This window comes from Tursiops truncatus, chromosome 16 (genome assembly GCF_011762595.2).
Source record: "Tursiops truncatus isolate mTurTru1 chromosome 16, mTurTru1.mat.Y, whole genome shotgun sequence".
Classification (NCBI taxonomy): Eukaryota; Metazoa; Chordata; class Mammalia; order Artiodactyla; family Delphinidae; genus Tursiops; species Tursiops truncatus.
Window position 1 is genome coordinate 16,665,724 of NC_047049.1, and position 20,962 is coordinate 16,686,685.

General features: G+C 49.1%; 1 long non-coding RNA gene across 1 annotated transcript in view; it reads right to left on the bottom strand.

Moving 5' to 3' along the window:
• LOC109550689 (uncharacterized) overlaps positions 1-20,962 on the bottom strand; it is a 100,909-nt gene that overhangs the window by 32,844 nt on the left and 47,103 nt on the right. The window contains exons 4-5 of the long non-coding RNA XR_004522523.2: positions 6,682-6,773; positions 1,852-1,986 (exon numbers count right to left, since the gene is read on the bottom strand). This is a non-coding gene — a long non-coding RNA (uncharacterized lncRNA). The remainder of the gene's footprint in view (positions 1-1,851; positions 1,987-6,681; positions 6,774-20,962) is intronic.

Below are 20,962 nucleotides of genomic sequence, written 5' to 3' on the forward strand. Positions count from 1 at the left end.
TTCTCAGCTCTGCTTCTCTCTGTACGTTGATCAGTTCTTTCCTGCAGTGGACAGGATTTCTCCACGAAGTAGGAAAGATACTCCCAAGACTCCAAAACTACAGTGTCAAAGCTCAGCTATCCCACCAGAAGGAGGGCCAGTTTCCTTCTCCCAGCATCCATAGACCAGTCTCAGGGAAGGACTCCAATTGGCCATGCTTGGGCCATATGCTAATTCCTTAACCAATCATGTGGCCAGGAAGAGGCCGTATTAGGACTGCTGCAGACTCAATGGCACAGAAGGCAGTTTGTGTTATCAAAGAGACAGGAGGAAAAAGCATGTGTGCTCAGCAGACAGAAACAATAACCATCATTCACTTTGTCTGCCTTGGTCAAATGGCTCCTCCAAGCAGCAACAGACTCCCCACATGTGGCTACTGCTGTTACTGCCACCCCTGACACTCAACCCCGCCATCACCGGAGAGTGAATGGAGCCAGAGCACGCTGCCTTAGGAAGAATGCAAACCTCACGTCTGTGGAGATCTCCAACCCGTCCAGCCCTGTTTCCCCTGCTGGAGGAGACACTGCACTATCTAAACATTTTCATCATCTGCTGCTCCTTCCAACTCACTTCCCGGGCTTAGCTCATCTTTCAGAGGCCTCGTCTCTCCCCCGCTCTAAGGTGCAAGAACATGAGGCACCCAGATGTCCCGGCTGTTTACACTGCACGGAGCACGGGGCCGTGCGTGTGGCTCCCCGCTCATCCCCGAGCTCTTTCTCCCCACGGTCCTAGGCTCTGCCAATCGCTACAAGCCAAATGGTCACGGACAAGCGTGGTCATTACGCTGCCTCCTCCCCTTGACTCGCTGCAGACCTGACCAGATGAAATATTTGGCTTTCTCGCCTAAGGAGGCCCAATGTTTCTCTGCCATTTGATTGACTGTCAAATGAAAGACAGGCCCCTTTGTTTGGTGTGGGGTTCGTCTGTTTGTTTGTTTTTCTCCAGCATGTCATGATTCATTCATCCCTGGCCTGACTCCACGGACAAGCTACAATACTTGGCACTATCCTCCTCCTCTCCTTTGTCTCCCTTTCCTTCTTGTACCCTAGGCCCACCTTGAGGAAAAGGTTCTCTTCCCTCTGACGTCACTGAATGCTCTTGCTGTAGGTGAACTTGGACCAACATTTCAAACTGCCAGAGACGAGGGCTTTGGGAGATAAGATTTGTTTAAAATAGTTGCATGCTCCTGAACTGTCTGCCCGTGCCAAACTGAGAAATAAATCACGAAATATAAACCAGACAAACAGAACCACAAAACTTTCATTTTCAACTGACTTACAAACTAAAGAAACTGGAGCAGAATGAGCGACGGACGTGATTGTCATTCTAACTAACTTGGTCCGAGTAAGACTTCATCTTATCAAAGCACTTCCCTATCTACCAACTCATTCCATTTTCTACAGCCAAAGGGAAGTAGGCTAGGGGCTGTTCTTATTTCCATTTTGCAAGTGAAGAAATGGGAGATCCATGTCTCGGGGTGGGCCTCTTCAGGGAGCCTTGTGGAAGGAAATCCCTAGTGTGCTCCCTGAGAAGCCGAGTCAGGAAATGGAAGATCAGGTATGAAGTTGGCATCGGAGAAGACGAGCACTGAAGCTTGTCAACTTACCTTTCTCCCCTGCACACGTTCCCAGGGCACCGTACAAGGTCCGCCGAAACAGGCCAATCCTTTAAAGACCCTAGCCTAGAAGCCAACTAAGCAGATAGTATAGCCCCATTTTACAGCTGAATAAACTGAAACAGGAAGGGTCACTCAGTGCCTGGGCGAAATCACACAACGAGCCGGCCAAGAAAGAAACAGAAACAAATTCTTACCCCGACACGGCATGTTATTCTACTTTGTCACTGGAGTAGAGGAGCATTTTCCATTTGCACGCTTGACAAGAATGTGACTCCCATGAAGAAGGAACAAGAATCGCACATTCCCTGTCCCACAGTCTCTCCGGAAAGCTAAGAACATAAATATACAGATTACTGTTTATACGCTAGGGTTGTGGGCTTGGATTGAGAAATTCACAAAATCTATTCTTTGTACTCTGAGCTTTGGGTTTTTTACTTCCTTTGAGTTGACAGGGAAATGAATGCAGTTCTTTCAGTGGACCCTCACAGTTACGGGTCATTCTGAATGGGCACCATAGGGATAAGAAAACAGAGCAGTGGCAAAAGAACAAAGATTCTTCAGGGTGATGCAAAAGATAGGGCCCATGTGTAGGTAACTAAAGAGGAAGAAGTATAATTAACAGTTAGTCATCCATTCAATCATTCATTCAATAACCATCCATTACAATTCTCAAACGACCTTGGAGTTCTTGCGGGAGGTAAATGAGAACGCTTATGTGTATGAGGAGTCCAGGGTGACGCCCACGACACGGTGGGCCTCCAGTCAACGCTGGGTCCCTTTGTGCCCAGTGTCCCAGCTCTGTGCTCTCTTGAGCAAGCACCTAGAAAGAAGAATGAAAGTGGTGTCTTTGTATGTGAAGACTGGAGATGGTCTAGAAGCAGGGGGAAGAGTGGGAGATAAATGTGGTCACGAGAGAGAGGCTGGGCTGGGCAGGGCTCTCCTGCATGCCAGCTCCTCAGGAATCTCAGACACTGGTTGCTATGGAATTTCCAACAATTCCTAGAACACACTCCCACAGCTGGGCAAGTTTAGAGTTTAAATAACCTCGCAGTCAAGGGAGACCCTCAGATGTAACAGAAGGTATACTGGGCCTTGAACAAGCTCCTTAACCCCTCTGGTCCTGTTTTCTCATTTGCAAAGCAAAGGGGGAAGGACTACATGCTTCCTAAGGACGTATTGGGCTCAGCATGACTATGAGTTAAGGTTTCCTTCATGTAGAGCCAATATCTTCACTGTAAATTTCAACTCACTTCCTTTTGTGAAATCAGCTAACTCTAGTCTTCCTAACATAATACAAAGATCACTGGGCTGGGTAGACCAAGATCCGTGGGCAGGGACCCAACCTCAACAGGACCAGCTGGCTAGCCACTCCCACTCCCGTGGCCACATCTGGTTCCAGGAGCCTGCTCAAGTTTGGGGAGCACCCTGTCCCATCCACCAGAGAGATCTGTCGAGGGCAAATGACTCAAGTTCTCAGGAAGCACACTAGGGATTTTGTTCCAAAAGGATTGCTATAAAGGCCACCCTGAGAAATGGAACCTACAGAAACGGTCATGCGGGAACCCCTCACCGTGGGTTCCAGGGACCACCATCTCCTCTGGTACAGACTAATCAAGATTTCAGAAAGGACGTCTATGTCTAACCCTGTGCTGCAGAACCTCACCACATCCCCATTGCGTGGCCGAGGCAACTTTGCTTCTGCGAGATTAAAACATCTTCCCAGGGGCTGACAGTGGGTGAGGGGTGAACCACAATTCCAACCCAGGTCTGTGTGAACCAAAAGACTACTGTGAGCTCTCTAACTGAAGAGACATCATAGAGAGCCCCGATGGGGACCTCAGAGGACAGCGTAAAGGGGCAGGACAGAGGGGAAGCCCTAGAAGGAGAGGCTGGACAAGCAGACCTGCACGCAGACCTTAAGGTGTGGGGGGCACTGCCACCTGGGAGAGGACGTTGCCTCCTGGCCATGTCCTGCTTCCCCAAGAGACCACCGCCCACCAGCCCAGCACAGACTAGGGTGCCTTAAAGGCTGGGGCTTGGGACATCAGCCCCAGTTCCTAAATCTAGGGGTGGCCACTGTTGTCCTTGTTCAGAATGTGCCTTGTACGAGCACACTCAGCCGGGAGAGGGGGTGCTTCGCCCATGAAGCCATGCGCCCATCGGGCAGAGTCTGCCTTCAGGGGGTGACTTCCTAATTCACACAAAGGCGCTGAGCCCCACTTTAAGCGGCCCCCTTTGTGGAGCTCTACACTCATCTATTCCAGGAATATCTGCTTCCGGCCAGGTCATGCAATTGTGTGAAGAAGAGGGAGACACAGTCCCTGCTGTCGAGGAGCTGAAGGTCTAGAGCGGAAGGCCGGCACACGGACTGTGGAAAAGCAGGGGCTCAGCGCACAGGGAGGCGAGGGGCCACTCATCTGAATTCTGGAGTCTCTCGTGGCTAATCACTCTCTGTTATGTTCTCCTCCTCTCTCCCCCTTCTCTGGCAAATCAGAATTCAGGTAGGGGGACCCCCGGCCCCCATCTCCCCAGCTGCTCTCCCGTTCATGTGATCCCCAGCTTAGTGTGACCTGGGCTGGCCACCCTTCACCCCCAGGTGTAGTCAAAAGGTCCTTTGTCTCCAGGGAACCTGGGAAATTCCTTCCTTTCTCCCAGCTCGGGGACCGCCAGTCTTAATAGGTTCAGTATTTGATTGTCAACAGATGGAAGGTCAATTCTGTAAAAACAAGGACTTTGGGTCTGAATTGTTGTTTCTTTAAGTCCCTCCAAACTCTCCGCGGGATCTCGGGCCAAGATGTTAGGCTGAACCTAAAATCAGCTGGGCCCCAGGCTACAGAAAAAGTGGCTCAAAACACAAAACGTGCTCTCAAAACACAGCGCCAAGCTTCCTTCTCCAGAGCACAGACGCTCTGTGTCTCTGAGCAGTTTAAGGAACAGCACAGACATCGGTCTGAAGGGACCGATCCCTTTAAGGATCCTCGAAGATGACAACAGTAACAAAGGGGCATCTCACTTAGCATGTTCAGGCTGCCATCTATTGAAACCCGTCTTCCAGAAATCTCCCTCATTTATGGAGCCTGGCTGTGACCACATCGGCCTCACCCTCCCCTTGCTTAATGTGTCACAGAACGGAAGCTGGGGACTTCAGAGAGAGAGCGAGAGAGAACCAGGGGCTCATGTGGAGCATGGAAACAGGATTCTTTCGGGGTGGCCTTTCCAGAAAGCCACCAAGCAAGAAGAATGAGCCCACCGCCTTCCTGTCAAGCAATAGCAAACCAAGGTCTGCCAGGGCCGTGCTGGGGACATGTGCGGACCCCCGTGATCAGAGGCCCCGAGTGGACCAGGGACTGGAGTCAAGACTGTTGTGGACTCAGTAAGAGACGATTTCTCACTAAGAGGGAGTGAAATCCTGCTGTCCCTGGTACCACCTAATCTAGCCCCCAAAATTCCAGTTGTGAAAATAAAGTCAGCCAAAGGAGCCATTCTCCCTGTGCTGCTAGAAATGACAGGTCACTTTGGATAAAAAAAGAAGCAGTCACTGTGAACATGCTAACAGCTTAGCTCCTAAAAGCCACACGCCCTTCTCCTGGGGAGAACGCTGGGGCTTCGAGCAAGGACCCCCAGCCTCAGCTCAGTGCCTGCTTCTGGCACGAGGGCAGAGCAGCCAAGGGCAGACAGCAGAGAAGATAGACGTCCATGGTAGGGAGGCTTCGTCATATAAAACGCAAGTGCATGGCTATAAATAGCATACTGGGATATATGCAAATCATAGGCAAAGCCACCTGAGAGTTCTCACTCTGTTCACTATTTCATGAGCACCGAACAACCCACTTGCTTCATGAAGTAGAAATACTGATAACAGCTAACGTTTATTGAGCACGTACTACATGCTCAAACTGGAAAACCAGGGTGCTCAGGGAAAGCTTCAGACAGGAGGCTTTGCAAGAGAGTTGGAAATGGAGTGGAAATGGCCCTCCTGGCAAGGAAGGCTGGGAACAAAGGCCCAGCGGCGGGAAGGGAGTCCGAAGCAGGACTCCAACAAGACCTTTGTGAGGTCGCGGCCTCCCCCGGAAGGCCCGCACTTCTCACCAAGGAAAGGCAAGTGTGAGCAGTTGCTTCCTTGCCCCGGTCTCTTTGTGGGGCTATTGAGCCAAGGACCGAGCAAGACAGAAAGGTTTTGATAGTTTCATTTTATTTTATCCTAAACAAGAGATAATATGAAATAGACACCTGGGAGTGTTTTGAATTAACAACCCAAACCCAAAGAGCAGCTGCATCCCAGAGAGGGGGGAAAAGTTTCCTGCCTTGGCCGTATTTCCTTTCAGCAACATTACATTAACACTTGTGAAATACAGCCGAAAAGTCAGGCAGTATTTGAGGGGAAGAGAAAGGTACTTCCATACTCTGTACTGAACGCGCTGCCAACTAATTGGCCATGTAAGCTGGGTTTTCAACTCATCTGCAGAAGTCTCGAGGTTAATGAAACCATTACATATGCAAGGACGGTACGGAAGGAGGGGGAAACAGGGAAGAAATAATTGACAAGGCTCTCCATCTACCTTTGCGGTGTGGGCTATTCTTACCTGACAGTACTTATCAAAGTCTGCGATGCGGGCGGAATGGGTCTCTCTGGGTGTGTGTGCGTGCGTGTGTGTGTGTGTGTGTGTGTGTGTGTGTACAACCACGCTAATGAGGACAATTCTCTTTCTCCATCTGGAATCCATTAGTCGTGATTATGGTGACGGCCTCTCCTTCCCTTCTCACTATCAGAATTAGCTAACCCCATTACTACCCAGGCCACCTTTCTCAATCTGCTCCACAGAGCGTAGGAGACGGCTTCCTGTCATCTAAGCCGTCTCCCTGTTTCCCACTCCGGAGCCGTTGTAAATTCCCTCACCCCATCTCAATTACAAGAGCCCTAATAGGCCCTCTCGTCCCAAGTGACAGGCCTGTGCAGGTGTTTAGGAGGTGGGGGGGGCGGGGGGGCGGGAAAGTCGGCTGATCTGTGCGCTCGCGAGCCTTACCCGGGCTCCTCCGTGCTCACGGCACCGGGCCTGCGTCTTGCAGGTGTTTGGCAATCATCTCGGCCCAGTTACCTCACCGTTTCTTGGGGTGGCTGGAAAAAATAAATACGGCACGTTAAAAAGGTTGTTATGACAAAACAGGAAAAGCCTAACAGACAGGCAGGACCCTAAGTGGAAGGCTTGATTCCTTTAATTGATCCTGTGGCTTTGAGAACAGGACCTGCCCCAGCTGATCCCCAAGAAGGGAGCAGAGAGACGATTTAGGGGTGCTCTCCGATGAAAGCACAGATGAAGTTAGCAAGACTCTTGGACTTTGGGCTTCCCTCCTCCCCCTTCTTCCCAAAGGACATTACTTCCCGGCCACCCCACCGCACCCTCACCAGTAGGCCGCGGCAGCAGGCAGGGACTTGTAAAACAGTGCGAGAATTTGATATTTCCCAAAAGGTCATCAAAGGAGTCACTATGAGCAAAGAGTTGGATTATCCGGCCCTTATTTCATGGTTTAATGCAGTTTTTATTTGTTGGGCGTGTAGTTGGAGGCGGGCACCATGTTTTCAGGACTCAATTCCTCTGTGACCGAGTGTCCCCTTTGTGTGCCTGAGTTATAGTGGTGTCCCCAGCGTGGCAGCGATTGTACTATCTTCATGTGCGTCAGGACGTGAAAAAGGTTGGGGAGCACTGTCTCCTTTTTTCCTGTTCTACATGTTCCCTCATCCCTTCTTTTCACGCTTAGACAAAGCTGTAAGGTCCCTTACCTTGGCCAACAATGTCCTCCGCTGACCACTGAGGCCAGTGAGGCCCCTAGGGTCTCATGACTTACCTGATGTCACACAGCCCTGGGGTTGGGGGCAGAGCTCAGATTAGAACTCAGGCCTCCTGGCTCCGCACTGAGGTCTCCTCCAACGTCTTTCTGACTTGAAGCAGCCATTTCCCCGGCTTCCTGCACTTTAGAACTCGTTCTCACCCCCTCCTGGTCTCATTTCTCTCTCCCCTGCTGACCAGCAGGTGCTGATCTGAACTTCCAGGCTACCAATCTGAACATCATCAGAAGCATCAGGAATATATCCCCGTAGGAGAATCTACAGCTTTCAAGCATCCGAAACCAGAGGGGAGGGTGGGACCATGGGACCGCTTCTGCGTTCATCTGCCACTCTTAGCTTTAGTTAGAAAAGGACGGCAAGGCATCCTCAGGGGGGCCAGCTTGGGCTAACCCTCTGTATCACAGGCGGGTACAGACACCACCTGCCATAGTCGGCTTTGGTTCCTGTGGACTAGGGGAAAGCTTGTCCTGAGTGTTAATCCCCTTTCACAGCCCACTGGTGCCAGGATCGACATGGTACCCAAGACTTATCAGTTCAGAGTGGGCAGGGTTCAATGTGGGCAGTCTGGGGGGACCCTGTGGTGCCACAAATATCCCTTTTCCAAGCAAATTCCAAAGTCTGGAATTTGGGAAACACGGGAACTTCGGTAAAGATGAGAAAACTATACAACTCTTGTGACACTCTGCTTGACCCCGCTTAAAACTCCATCTAAGCATCCGTCCCTGTGTTTCGAGATGCGAGGGTTATTTTTGGCACTCTCTACGTGACTGTTCACCCCTCTGCAAATAAAGAATTTTCCCACCCCAGTTAGGGACGGCTTAATCTGACTAGTGTCCAAGGCGGATCAGGAGATGATAGATGTGTTCTAATTCTTCATCAGGGAGGGGGCAGGATGATTCTAAATGCTTGTTCCTCCAGGTTGACAGAATTAGTATTTCTCATATAAGCTGTCATGTCCACACCTCAGGAAACTGGTATGATGCATAATTTCATTCAAACTATAGCTGACAACCATTTGGAGATCGGGTGGCAAATGAGAAGTTGACTATCATTGACAATGATAAGACAACTATCATGAGTTGTCTAAAGAAGTTCAAGCTATTTTAAAAGAAATCAGTAGTGGTGGCAACAAGGAAGCTGGGAAGTGGGTGCTCTCCCAGGCTGTTGGTGGAAATGAAAATGGAAATGAGCTTTCTGAATGGCAATTGGACAAATACGTGCCAAAGACCGTACAGTTGAGCATATATTCTTTGACTCAGCAATTCTAAGAATTTTACCCCAAGGAAATAATCAGAAATGTGTACAAAGATCTACATATATGAATTTTCGTTACAGCAATTCTGTATCGTAGGAAAAAATACAAATAACTTAAACCCTAATAATAGGAATTCACTTTTAAAAAATAGTGAAACATTGCGATAGAGCCATTGAAAATAGGGGATTAAAAATTAAGATGAGAAACTTCATAATATAATTATAAGTAAAAAGGAAGTCAGGCTACAAAACAACTTCTCCAGTATTATTTCATGTTTATAAAAATCTTTGTGGGGCTTCCCTGGTGGCGCAGTGGTTGACAGTCCGCCTGCCGATGCGGGGGACGCGGGTTCGTGCCCCGGTCCGGGAAGATCCCACATGCCGCGGAGCGGCTGGGCCCATTAGCCATGGCTGCTGAGCCTGCGCGTCTGGAGCCTGTGCTCTGCAACGGGAGAGACCACAACAGTGAGAGGCCCATGTAACAGCAAAAAAAAAAAAAACTTTGTGTGTGTGTGTGTGTTGATATGCATAGCTGATTCACTTTGTTATAAAGCAGAAACTGACACACCATTGTAAAGCTATTATACTCCAATAAAGATGTTAAAAAAAACACATATATTTGAAGGCTATACTCAAATGTTTTCACAATGACTATGCATTGCTTTTATAATCAGAAATGAAAATTTTAAAGAAAAGAAATCAATTCCTTCAGCTATGAAATAGAGAAATAATGGAGTAAATAGTACCTTTTCTTGTTATAATATAATCATCTCAGCCCTACTCTCAGCTCTCAAACAAAATTTTTCTTGAGTATCAGATGTGGTCCAATCAATACCCCAAATCAACTAAATTCATCCAAGACATGAACTTTGTTTTATCACATACACATTGTACTGTGTAATTTTATGAGTACAGTGGAATAGTCTTCATTCTCTTCCCTCGTGATAAAATACATGTATCTGTACATCTGATGTTTGGGACTGATACTGCCCTGAAACCTAAAGGACTGGGGCTCTCCCTACCAACACAGCTGCCATCTCTTCCCTCCTGTAGAGCATATTGCTGGATCGACCAAGGCAGAACTTTTCCATGAATGGCCTCATAGTACACTTCTAAATGACCTGACATCTGAAGCCAGAGAGGTCCTGGGAATTACAGCCCCAGTACAGAGAAAGTGATGCCTACAGGAAGACAGGCCACAAAAAAATAAACCAGAATGGTATCTCTGCTTAAGTCACCTTATATGCCTGAAAAAACCACAAAGAAAGTTAGAGTGTTCTCATTGATCTCAAAGAGCCATTGCCAACCAAAAGGACTCAAGAAGGTCTTTAGTGGCATAAAGGGTGGTCTTTGCTGCAAAGCAAATCCCGGGAATAACTACGAGTTAGCCACTCTACGTCTCAGAACTTCCACCTTCACCATGATCCCTCTTGGACTACGGACGCCTCTGACTGCCCAAGGGGCAGCATCTAGAACTTATCCTCTCCAGGTATGTCTAGTGACCAAAATTGTTCTTCTCTCCTCCCAAGCTATGAAAAATACTACTCCCTCAAGAATGGCTGGTTAGAGGCATTGATAGGAAAGCAATCTGATTGAATTATTCACATTAAGATATAAATGACTATAGCCCTAGCTCTCCCTGTGGGTGTCTTTTAAATGACACTAATTCATTCTTTTTGAAAGTGTAGCCTTTGAATCATCTGCATTAGAATCACCTGGGTGCCTGTTACAATTATGGGTTTCTGGGCCCCCGCTCCTATCAGAATCGGAATAGTTCCTGGTAGGCCCCAGGGATCTGCATTTTAAACAAGCCCCTTTGATTCCTGTGCACCTTGAAGTCTGATAACTGATGGAATGTGAAGGAGTTGATATCTTTGAGCAGAGAAGGCTTCACAGTTAAAGAACCACTTTTCACTCCAGGAGCACCCACATCAAAAAACAGGGGTGAGGGGCTTCCCTGGTGGCGCAGTGGTTGAGAGTCCGCCTGCCGATGCAGGGGACACGGGTTCATGCCCCTGTCCGGGAAGATCCCACATGCCGCGGAGCGGCTAGGCCCGTGAGCCATGGCCGCTGAGCCTGCGAGTCCAGAGCCTGTGCTCCGCAACGGGAGAGGCCGCAACAGTGAGAGGCCGCGTACCAAAAAAAAAAAAAAAAAAAAAAAAACAGGGGTGAGAAATTCCATCAACGCAATACATTTTTGTACAGCAATCGTCTACATTTTAACAATGCAGAAACTGGGGCTCAGAATGCTTAGGTAACTTCCCCAAGGTCACACAGCTTTTAAATGTTGCGTCTAGCACTTGAACCCCAGCAGCCTTAAGAAAGCCTCCTGAGGACTTATTTCAAATACCAAGTTATAACCCGTCTCAACCACAACTCCTCCAACTTTGCTAAGACAGGCAGCAGCACCCAAACTTGAAAGGCTGTGACGACACCCCTAAAAGGAGAGAGAGAGAGAGGAAGACAAAACCTGGCTTAGGTGTGAATTACTTAGAATGCTACACCATGCGTCAATTCTCACTGAACATTTTGGACACCAGTTTAGGCTGGCTGATGTATTATAGGTTTGCCTGAGAAGCCTCAGAACTTTGAAACTGTTCCCATTTGTGCTTTGATTACACATTCGTTCTGACTTGAAAAAGAATTATGTTTTTAGGAGCCACACACCCTCTCAGCAGCTGCTTGTAGCTGTTTCTCTCTGTAATGATTGTTTAATGACTGTTTAAGAAAGTGCTGCCTGAGGTTCTCTAATCACCCAATTTTTATTAAGCGTCGAGGAAATCACACAGGTGCAGAACTGCCTAATTGACAGGCAAGCCACGAGTTGTGCAGAGCTCCCTTCCTCCAGACGAGGAAGCGCAACGCTGAAGGCAATGTGCACCCCACCTCACCAGCAAAGGGGGAAACATAGAGGAGAATCACACTTTGGTTCCCCCAAGGGGAGCGAAAGAGGGTTCTGAGAGAAGAGACGGGAGAGAGTGATGGGGGCCGGGAATAATAGATATTATGAAGAGGGTAGCAGCAAGGTCTAGAAAGATCACTAGGGCTTCCCCGGTGGCGCAGTGGTTGAGAGTCCGCCTACCGATGCAGGGGACACGGGTTCGTGCCCCGGTCTGGGAAGATCCCACAAGCCGCGGAGCGGCTGGGCCTGTGAGCCATGGCCGCTGAGCCTGCGCGTCCAGAGCGTGTGCTCCGCAACGGGAGAGGCCACAGCAGTGAGGGGCCCGTATACCGCAAAAAAAAAAAAAAAAAAGATCACTAAAGGCTTGGAGGTCAGAAACCCTCATCTCTCCCTACCCTGATAAGCAACCTGGAGACCCAAGACCCTTCATCCAAGGGCTGTGGAAACTGCCAGCCGGAACTGGAATGAGCTTTGGAGCTGAGTAGTTCAATGAACCGTTATTGATGACAGACACTGTTCTGGTTGCCGTGAAGTTGGTACACAGATCAGTGAAGAATGAATGAAGATGAATGGATAGATGTCCTTACCTGTAAGCAGTTCAGAGTCTGGGGTAGAGGGGGCAACATAGGTTGATACTGCAGCAATCCCTACCATTTGGTTAGTCCTGCTATGCACTACCCACTGCTAAGAGGTTTACAAACATAATCGAAGGACATACATAAGCCCATCTCCATATGAGAAAACAGAGACTTAAAGTAATTAGGCTCCTTACCCCAAATCATGTAGCTAATAAGTGATGGAGCCAGCATTTGAAGTGAGGTCTGGCTCTAAGGCCCAGGCTCTTAACCACTCTCCTAGACTGAGAATTTAGCTTAGAGCTACTGTGCCCATGGAGAGTCAGATGTGCCCAGGACATGATGGGAGCATTGACAGTAGACACTTAGCCCAGCTTGGATTCAAATTCTGGATCAGGCACTTGCTAAATGTGAGACCTTGGGTTAAGAGCTTAATCTTTCTCAGCCTTAGTTTTCCCATGTCTAAAATGGGTTCAATAATATCAACCACATAGGATTGTCTTAGAATGAAAGGGGATAAAGTACATAGAGCATCCAACACAGCATCATCTAGTAGATCACGTAGCAGGTGATGAGTTAATATTGCTTTCCCTCCCCCTCCTGGCTGCTTTTCAGCTGGGAAATGATGGGAGCTGGCAAGCCAAAGTCAAAAAAGTCACAGAGTGCATGGGGAAGGAGGCTGGTGGGGTGTGTGGACAGGGGCAGCCACTGTGGGGAACACTCTAACATTACCTAGTGAAAATTAACTAAGGAAATACAACCAGGGCCATATGCGGATGAGCATGGGGTATTGGGGACAGCATTGTCTGTAGCAGTAGGGAGTTGGAAGCTATCTAGATGTCTATCGCTTGGAAATGAATAAGATTATGAGGGGTGTCTATTATGCAATACACTGTAGGAGTCAGGGGTAACGTACTATCTATATATACAACATGAATACAACTTGAAAACATAGTTTTGGAGTAAAATTTACGAGTCAGAAAGAGCCCTACAGCCCAAGTCCATTCATTTAAATGACAAACCCTTACACATTCCAAGTAACACTGTATTATTTTGCAGTGATACACACGTACCTAATGTATATGTCTGTGTTAATAATGACACCCAAAGATGTCCACACCCAAATCCCCGGAACCTGTGAATATGCCATGTTACATGGCATGTTATATGGCAAGAGGGAATTAAGGTTGCTAATCCGCTGACCTTGAGATGGGCAGCTATCCTGGATTATTCAGGGGGTCCCCATATCATCACAAGAGCCATGAAAGAGGGGGCAGGAGAGCAAGTGTAAGAGTGATTCGGGCGAGGAAGACTAGACCAGCCATCCGTGGCTTTGAAGATGGAAGGGAGCTGGGAGCCAAAGAACGCACACAGCTTCTAGAAGCTGGAAAGGGCAAGAAAACAGATTCTCCCCTAGAGCCTCTCGAAGGAGCACAACCCTGTCAACAAATGATTTTAGCTCAGTGCGACCCATTTCATGCTTCCGACTTCCAGAGCTGTAAGATAGTAAATTTGTGTTGTTTTAAGCCACCCCACTTGTGGTGATTTGTTTCAGAGACAATAGGAAACATACAGTACCAAACACGTTAGCTTGAGGACCAGAGGCGGAAGAGGAATGGAGGTGAAGACTGGAAAGGAAGGGAGTGCCGTACATGGACCAAAGGTGATGTTATGCCCCGTGCTGAGAAGTGTGCTATACTCAGCCCGGTACCTGAGGTTAAGGAAAGAATAGAGGGGGCTTCCCTGGTGGCGCAGTGGTTGAGAGTCCGCCTGCCGATGCAGGGGACACGGGTTCGTGCCCCGGTCCGGGAAGATCCCACATGCCGCGGAGCGGCTGGGCCCGTGAGCCATGGCCGCTGAGCCTGCGCGTCCGGAGCCTGTGCTCCGCAGTGGGAGAGGCCACAACAGTGAGAGGCCCACGTACCGCAAAAAAAAAGAATAGAGAAAGAAGGGAAGGGGCAAGGAAGGGAGAGGGAGCAGAGGGAGGGGTGAGAGCGCGTTGGCTGGGTGGCGCGCTCCCAACGGTGCCTTGAGGTCCAGCACAGGGCGCCAGATGCACTGAAGCAACCAACACACAGATGAACACTGATGACTGTAAAGGGGGGTGCCCTGCCCAATAAAGGAGCAGTCGTGTTAAGGTGGGTTAGATTAGAACAACTCCTAGAGTGGGCGGGAACCTGGTCTATGGTCCCCTGGTGTCAGGGTGTGGTACAAAGCCATCCTCCCTACCATACTAACCAAAAGGTACCTCTGGGTTTGGTATAGAAGATTAACTAAAGAAAATCAGAACTGCCCTGTAAAATGGCTTACTAAGACCAATTTTACAGAATCTCTTCCAGAAAATAGAAGAAGATGGAATGTTTCCTAACTCATTTTACAAGGTTAGTATTATCCTGATACCACAACCAGACAAAGACAATACAGATACCCCTCACGAACTTAGACACAAACATCCACGGCAAAGTATCAGCAAGTTGCAGCCAGCAGTTCATAAAAAGAATTGTATACCACGACTAAGTGGGATTTATTCCAGGCATGCAAGGCTGGTTCAACATTTGAAAATCAATCAGTGTGATCTACTTTATCGATGGGCTAAGGAAGAAAAATCATATGATCATATCAATTGATGCAGAAAAAAGCATTTGACAAAATCCAATACCCATTTCCCAGCCAACTAGAAATAGAGGGAAACTTCTCAACTTGATAAAGAGCATCTATACCTACACACTAACGTGATGCTTAATGGCAAAAGACTGAATGCTTTCCCCCCAAGACCAAGAACAAGGCAAGGATACCTCTCCCTGCTACTCTCATTCAACATAATACGGGGCGGGGCGGGGGGGGGCGGCGGGTGAAGGTAATGGTGTACTTATCGAGCCTTCCTGTGTTTCCCAACAATAAGAGCCAACATCTGGACCTCCAGCTCACATCAAGACAAGTGAGGCCTCAAGGATACAGCACCAAGGCCCCACCCTTGGTATCTAGGCTGCCCAGACGGCAGCACTTCAGTCTGAGGTCCCTCTCACTGGCCTCTCCCACACGTTTTCATTTTTTAGAAATAAATTTCCCCTCAACATTGATTATTGGATTTAAACCCTCACTGCATCCCTTTGTTCTTCTGAAACTAAAGAGTTTCCCAAGTTACCATCAATCCAGTCCAAGCTAAGAGAGAAGAATCCAGATTGCACACTCTTTTGTATTACCTGAAACCAGAATGCAAAAGAGCTTACCTTTTGTAACCCCCCAAAATTGCAAAATGCTTTTTGTTCACCAGTTCACCAGCTCCAATCCTCTCCTCTCACTTCTGGGCCTTTCCTGGATCCCCCCTGGAGGAATGAATTGCTCCCTTCTCTGAGCTCCCGTAGCACTTGGTATGTGCCCCTGTGAACACACCTGGCCCTTTCCATTAAAGCACTGGTTCAGGTCTCTCTGTGGCCCGCTAGACCAAGAGGGACCACACAGTGAGTAATTTAGCATCCTCTCCCCAGCACCTAGCATGGGCTCAGTCATGGGTTTGGGTGCGGTGCCGTTGAGAGGTAGGTATCACTGGCACGTAGAAGGGACTCGGTAACTGGTAGCTGGGGTGGAAGCCGGAGGAGGAAGCTAGGACTTAGACACACTGAAGGACTCCATCAACGTCACACAGCAAGACGGGGACAGAGCTGGGCTTCGACGCAGATCTTTTGCTTCTCATTTCGATAAACAGACGCTTTTCACCCGCTCATGTCCTGCCCCGCGGCTCTGGAGAGACCATACCCCGGGAAAGCAGCTTGAGGGTTTAATGCAAACTCCACGGTATGGAAGCTGAAGAGAAAAAAAACAGCCTTGTTCCCACCGTGCAGAGACGGCACAGAAACAGAAAAACGGCCGGGATTCTGAGAGCCTCTGAAAACAGAATGCAAAACACAGAGCCCGGCCTACCACAAGTTCAGCGAAGTTTTTATGCGTTGAACTCTGAACTTTGAGAAGTCTGGAATCTTTAGCAATTGCTTATTGCCTGCAGGATAGACGCAGTTAGGCCCGTGCCTCCTGGGCATGCCCTTAGCTGCAATCCTCATTGAAGTTTCCATGCTGCTGCTTTCAAAACTGCTCAAATTCCTTCACTCAAGTGTTCTTAGCACTTATGTTGATAGGGAATACTTCAAAGGGTACATCTTTACTTTATCAAATCTGATCTAATTTTGCAGATGGAATCAAAGAGGTTCATTTTGAGTCTAGTCAAGTTTGCCAACCGTCCCAGAGAGGAGGCATCGATGCTTTGTCGTCTGTGTAATTAACCTTAACTGAGAGGCCCCCAAAGACACCAGGGTCTTTAGCCATCCGGACCCAGAGACCCCTGCGCAGAGGCAGGGGCCTCCCTCAGAGCGAAAGGAGCATCAGGAGGGGAAAGATTGGTCTCTAGCGCCCTGGGACTCATGGCCGGTCCTTCTCCACAGCAGTCAAAGGCAGGATGGGTGTTCCAGGGGAGCTCTATGGAGACAGAAAATCTAACGAGCTTCCGTGTGCCTGGCGGTCCTCAGAGCGTGCTGTGTGGTAGAGGGGAGCCCTGGACGCAGGCAGCCGAGGCCCGAAGTATTAACCTTCACCCTCGGCTGCAGGAACAATAATGCTTGTCTTCTCCCAATCTGGCACTTTTTATAAAACCCAAAACTTGATGTCTGTGCTAATTGGCCCCCGATACCTGCGTTTGAAGCTGGATCCAGGCGTGGATTCAGCTGCCTAACCAGACAGTAATTTCCAACTGAGCTATTATAATTGTTACAGTAAAATGTCTGTCTGCACACAACACACCAGGTTGGAGGAGAGCCATTGAGTTTGGTGTTCAGAAAAGTTCTCTGTGGCTCAGAGCAGGAACACTTCCGGCTGGATTGACTTTATTTGGAATATATAGACACACACACACACACACACACACACACAGGGCAGCCATTTCGAATTGAATTGAACACAAAGGCAGAAGTCTCGGGGATTCAGCTCTCATTGTCGTCAGGTCTGGGGTCCCCCTTTTAAAAAACGCTTCAAAAACTCCCACACACAGCTGGCCCCCAGCCCCTGGCTTTGGACACGAGGGAGTCACGTTCATCCACCAGCCTCTGGGAGGTCAGGGGGAAAGTCGCGGAGCCTTTGTAAGAGACCCGTGCAATTGACCATGAAAAGGCTCCAGGCTCGGATCTCTGCCCACTCGTTCTGGTCATCAAGGGGGTGGGCGTCACTCTCCCTTTCCCTCAGAGGAGAAACCAGGCCACGTCTGGGGAGGGGGGAACTCGCCTCAGCCCTGAAGCCTTCAGGCCTCCCCAGGTTGCCTGGCCCCTTACTCCTTGCTAAGAGCCACCCATCTGGCTCCCCTCCAAATGTTTCTCTACCCAGCAGAGTGACCCTGTAGAAACAGATCCAGCAAGACAAAATCCTGAACTTGGCCTTGAGGGCTTTATGATCTGCCTTGACTACCACTCCAGCCTTCTCTCTCCAGCCAAGACTGGTTTCATGGGCCTGTGATGTCTGCAGCCACATCGGGCCCCACATGCAGAAGGTTCCTGTTCTCATGATTTTGAAATTCTTAATTTTTTAACAAGGGATCCACATTTTTAGTGGGTGCATTTTAGTGCACTGGGCCTTGCAAATTACGTAGCCTTCCACCATGCTCCACACACATTCCCATGCTTCCTCCTGCCAGAAGCCTTCGCACATGCTGTTCCCTCTGCATGGAATGCTTTTACACACCCCATCCCCACCAGTGACACTGCCCACTACTTACCTCACTCCAACTCACCCCTTAGATCTCAGCTGAAGTGTCACTTCCTCCAGGAAGCCCTCCTTGCCCTCCCCAAGTGGGTCAAGTCTTAGAGCACCATTCTCTTCTCTTCCATAGCTCTTCCTATGGTTCCAATTCTACATTTATTATATATTTATATAATTCAATTACGAGCTGTTTCCCATCTGGAATATTAAGTTCTAAAAGAGTAGAAACCACATCTGATCTTTTTGCTCACCATTTTAGCCTCAGTGCGCAAGACAGTGCCAGACACATAATATTCCATAAATGTGTGTTGAACTAATTACCTAATGTAAAAGGAGAACGCAAGTTGGAGGCGGGCCCTGCAGTCACACTGCCTCTTCATATCTGCCAGCTTCATACCCGTGTCTGCTGTTAGCCATGCGATCTCAGGTGAATTCCCTAACCTCTCTGTGCTTGATATTCCTCACCAAGAAAAAGGCGCTAAAAATGAGTAACTCATGGAACCATGTGAGCTTTTGATGAAATGATGTACATGGAACAGTTGGGACAGGACTGATGCACAGTCAGCAGTCCAGCGTCCAGCGCTGTTATTATGGGATGGCTGGAGAACACCGCACATGCGCTCTCCGTGTATCACACGTCCTTGGAACAACCCCACATGGCAGGAACGGTTGTGCCAGGGTGGCACAGCTAGCAAGCGTCCGAGCAGGACAGGAATCCGCTAGAATCCATCTTCTTGGCTTGTGTTTGTGCCAAAGGCATATAGCAGTTGAGAAAGGACAGTGAATGGGCTTCCCAGGGAGTTGCAGAAGCCCAGGGTGGAGCTCTGGCTCCATCCTCTAGTATTTGTGTGATCGTGGACAATTTTCTTGGCCTTCTTGGGTCTTAAGTTTCCTCGTCTACAAATCAAGGATGATAAGAGATGCCTCTCATAGGGCTGCAGTGAGTATTGAGATAAGCCTCCCAAGTCCCTTGGCACAGGGCGTGGCTCATAGTTAAGTATTCAGTATGGCTGAGCTCTCGGCGCTATAATTAAAGGCACATGCCAGCGTCACTCCCGCTCCGGTGCAAGGAGCCGCACAAAGCCTCACGTTTCAGAGCTGCCTTGCTCCCATATTCACAGCCACCAACGCTTCTGAAGTGAATTCACAGTGTTTGCATAGAGGACGGCACCTTTGTCCAGAATTCCTTCGACTTCCGGCATTCCCTCCACGCCGCCCCTGGATGAGTTGTGCTGGCGGCAACTCCTCTGCTTTCCAGATCGAGGGTATGCTGTTCCCCAACGTGGAGGGTTTTCAGAAGACCGGAGGCCCCGGGTGCAGACCTGTGCGGGCTCTGAGGCCTGCTCCTGTTCTCCGTCCGCTCTCCCTGGAGAAAACACAGGCACGGCGAGCGAAGGGTTAAGCCCGGCAGGTGCCGGCCCTTCTCCACACGTGGGGTGCGGGGACAGGGGTGGAATCTCATACAGCCAGAATGGCTAGAACGTGCTGATCTGGGATTAAAGCAGAAGTCTGGTTTCTTCCTCAGCCAATCACCAAGTAAAGAGAAAAATCCCTCCGCGCTGCGGCCCCTTGCAGGCTTCTCAACAGACTGGGAAAACGCGGTCCGCCTGCTAATCACCTGAGCTCGATCAGGCGGGCCTTCCTCTCCTCAGAATGAGTTAGGGCAGATGGTGAGGGGGAATCAGGTGTGACCAAGGGGTGCGCCCGAGGGGTCTTGGCTGCCATCCGGACACATCGTGTCCCCCTCCCCGTGAGCTGAGGGGGCCCTGGAGGGACACCTCGGAGCAGCTGAGGACGTCCAGAGAGGTTGACAGGGCCCTCCTCCACTTCAAGCAGAACCCTACAATTTTGTCATTCATATATATATATATATATATATATATATGTATAGGAGTTCTAGAGAGGGTTCTATTTGAGGGTGGAAAGTCACTTTTCAAAAGTTATTATTAAAAGTAAAGAAGTACTGGTTTTGTCCATTTCCCTCATTTTACTCAAGATAAAGCTGAGACTCACAGAAATCTCTGAGACCTCCCTGCACAGCTAACTATCACCAAAGAGAGGCCAGATCCCGAGCCCCTTGTTGCCGACTGGCACTGCTCTACTCCAGCGCTGGGGCTACTGAGCGGTGGATTTGGAAGGTGGGATCTGCATATGAAAACAGTTCTGGGAGGGAAGAGAAAAATCACTGAGCCAGAGAAGACTTGAGAAGAGTTTTCCCTTTCCTGTGTTAGGAAAGGTAGGACTAAATACAGGTGCACTGACCCTCCCCTCTGCCTCTTAGGTGAACATGGTTGCCGTATCCTCTACAGGAGAAAAGTGGGCAGCGCCCGTTCCTGGAGACTGCCCCTTCCAGCCCTCACCAGGAGCCTCGCGGGCCTGCCCCGCACCAGCCGTCAGCGTTGGAAGCACATCTAGGGGTAGCCGTTAGCTGTGGGGAGCCCAAGCCAGGTGGTCTCAGCTTACGCTGATGGAAGCACATCTAGGGTAGCCGTTCGCTGTGGGGGGCCCAAGCCAGGTGGTCTCAGCTTTAGGTGGATATTGAGTCTGACCTCATGGCTTTGGAGCCCCAGGCTGATTAGCTGGCCATTGAGGATGTTCTTAATGGAAGTAAAATGTCCTTCTGGCAGAAGACCCTGAAACCTGCTTTGGTGGGTCATGAAATTCAAAAGATTGGGGTAGGAGGAGACATCCAAGGTTATCTAGACTAATGACTTTATTCTACAGAGGAGGGTGCTGAAGCTCAGAAAGAAAAACCAACTTGCTCAAGAAAAAGTAAACATAATGATAGACCTATGCCTCTGGAGTAAAGGAGAGGAACAGCTGTGTCTCATCTCTTGCCCAAATTACTGCTCATCTCAAACCATCTCAAATCAAATCCTCTTTCTTGAGCTACAAGGCTTTCTCCCCTCAATCCTCCACCTCCCCCCATTCCCCAAATCTTATTCTACAAGTTGCTACCCAATTAATAAGAAGTCCTAGCTTCTGGATGA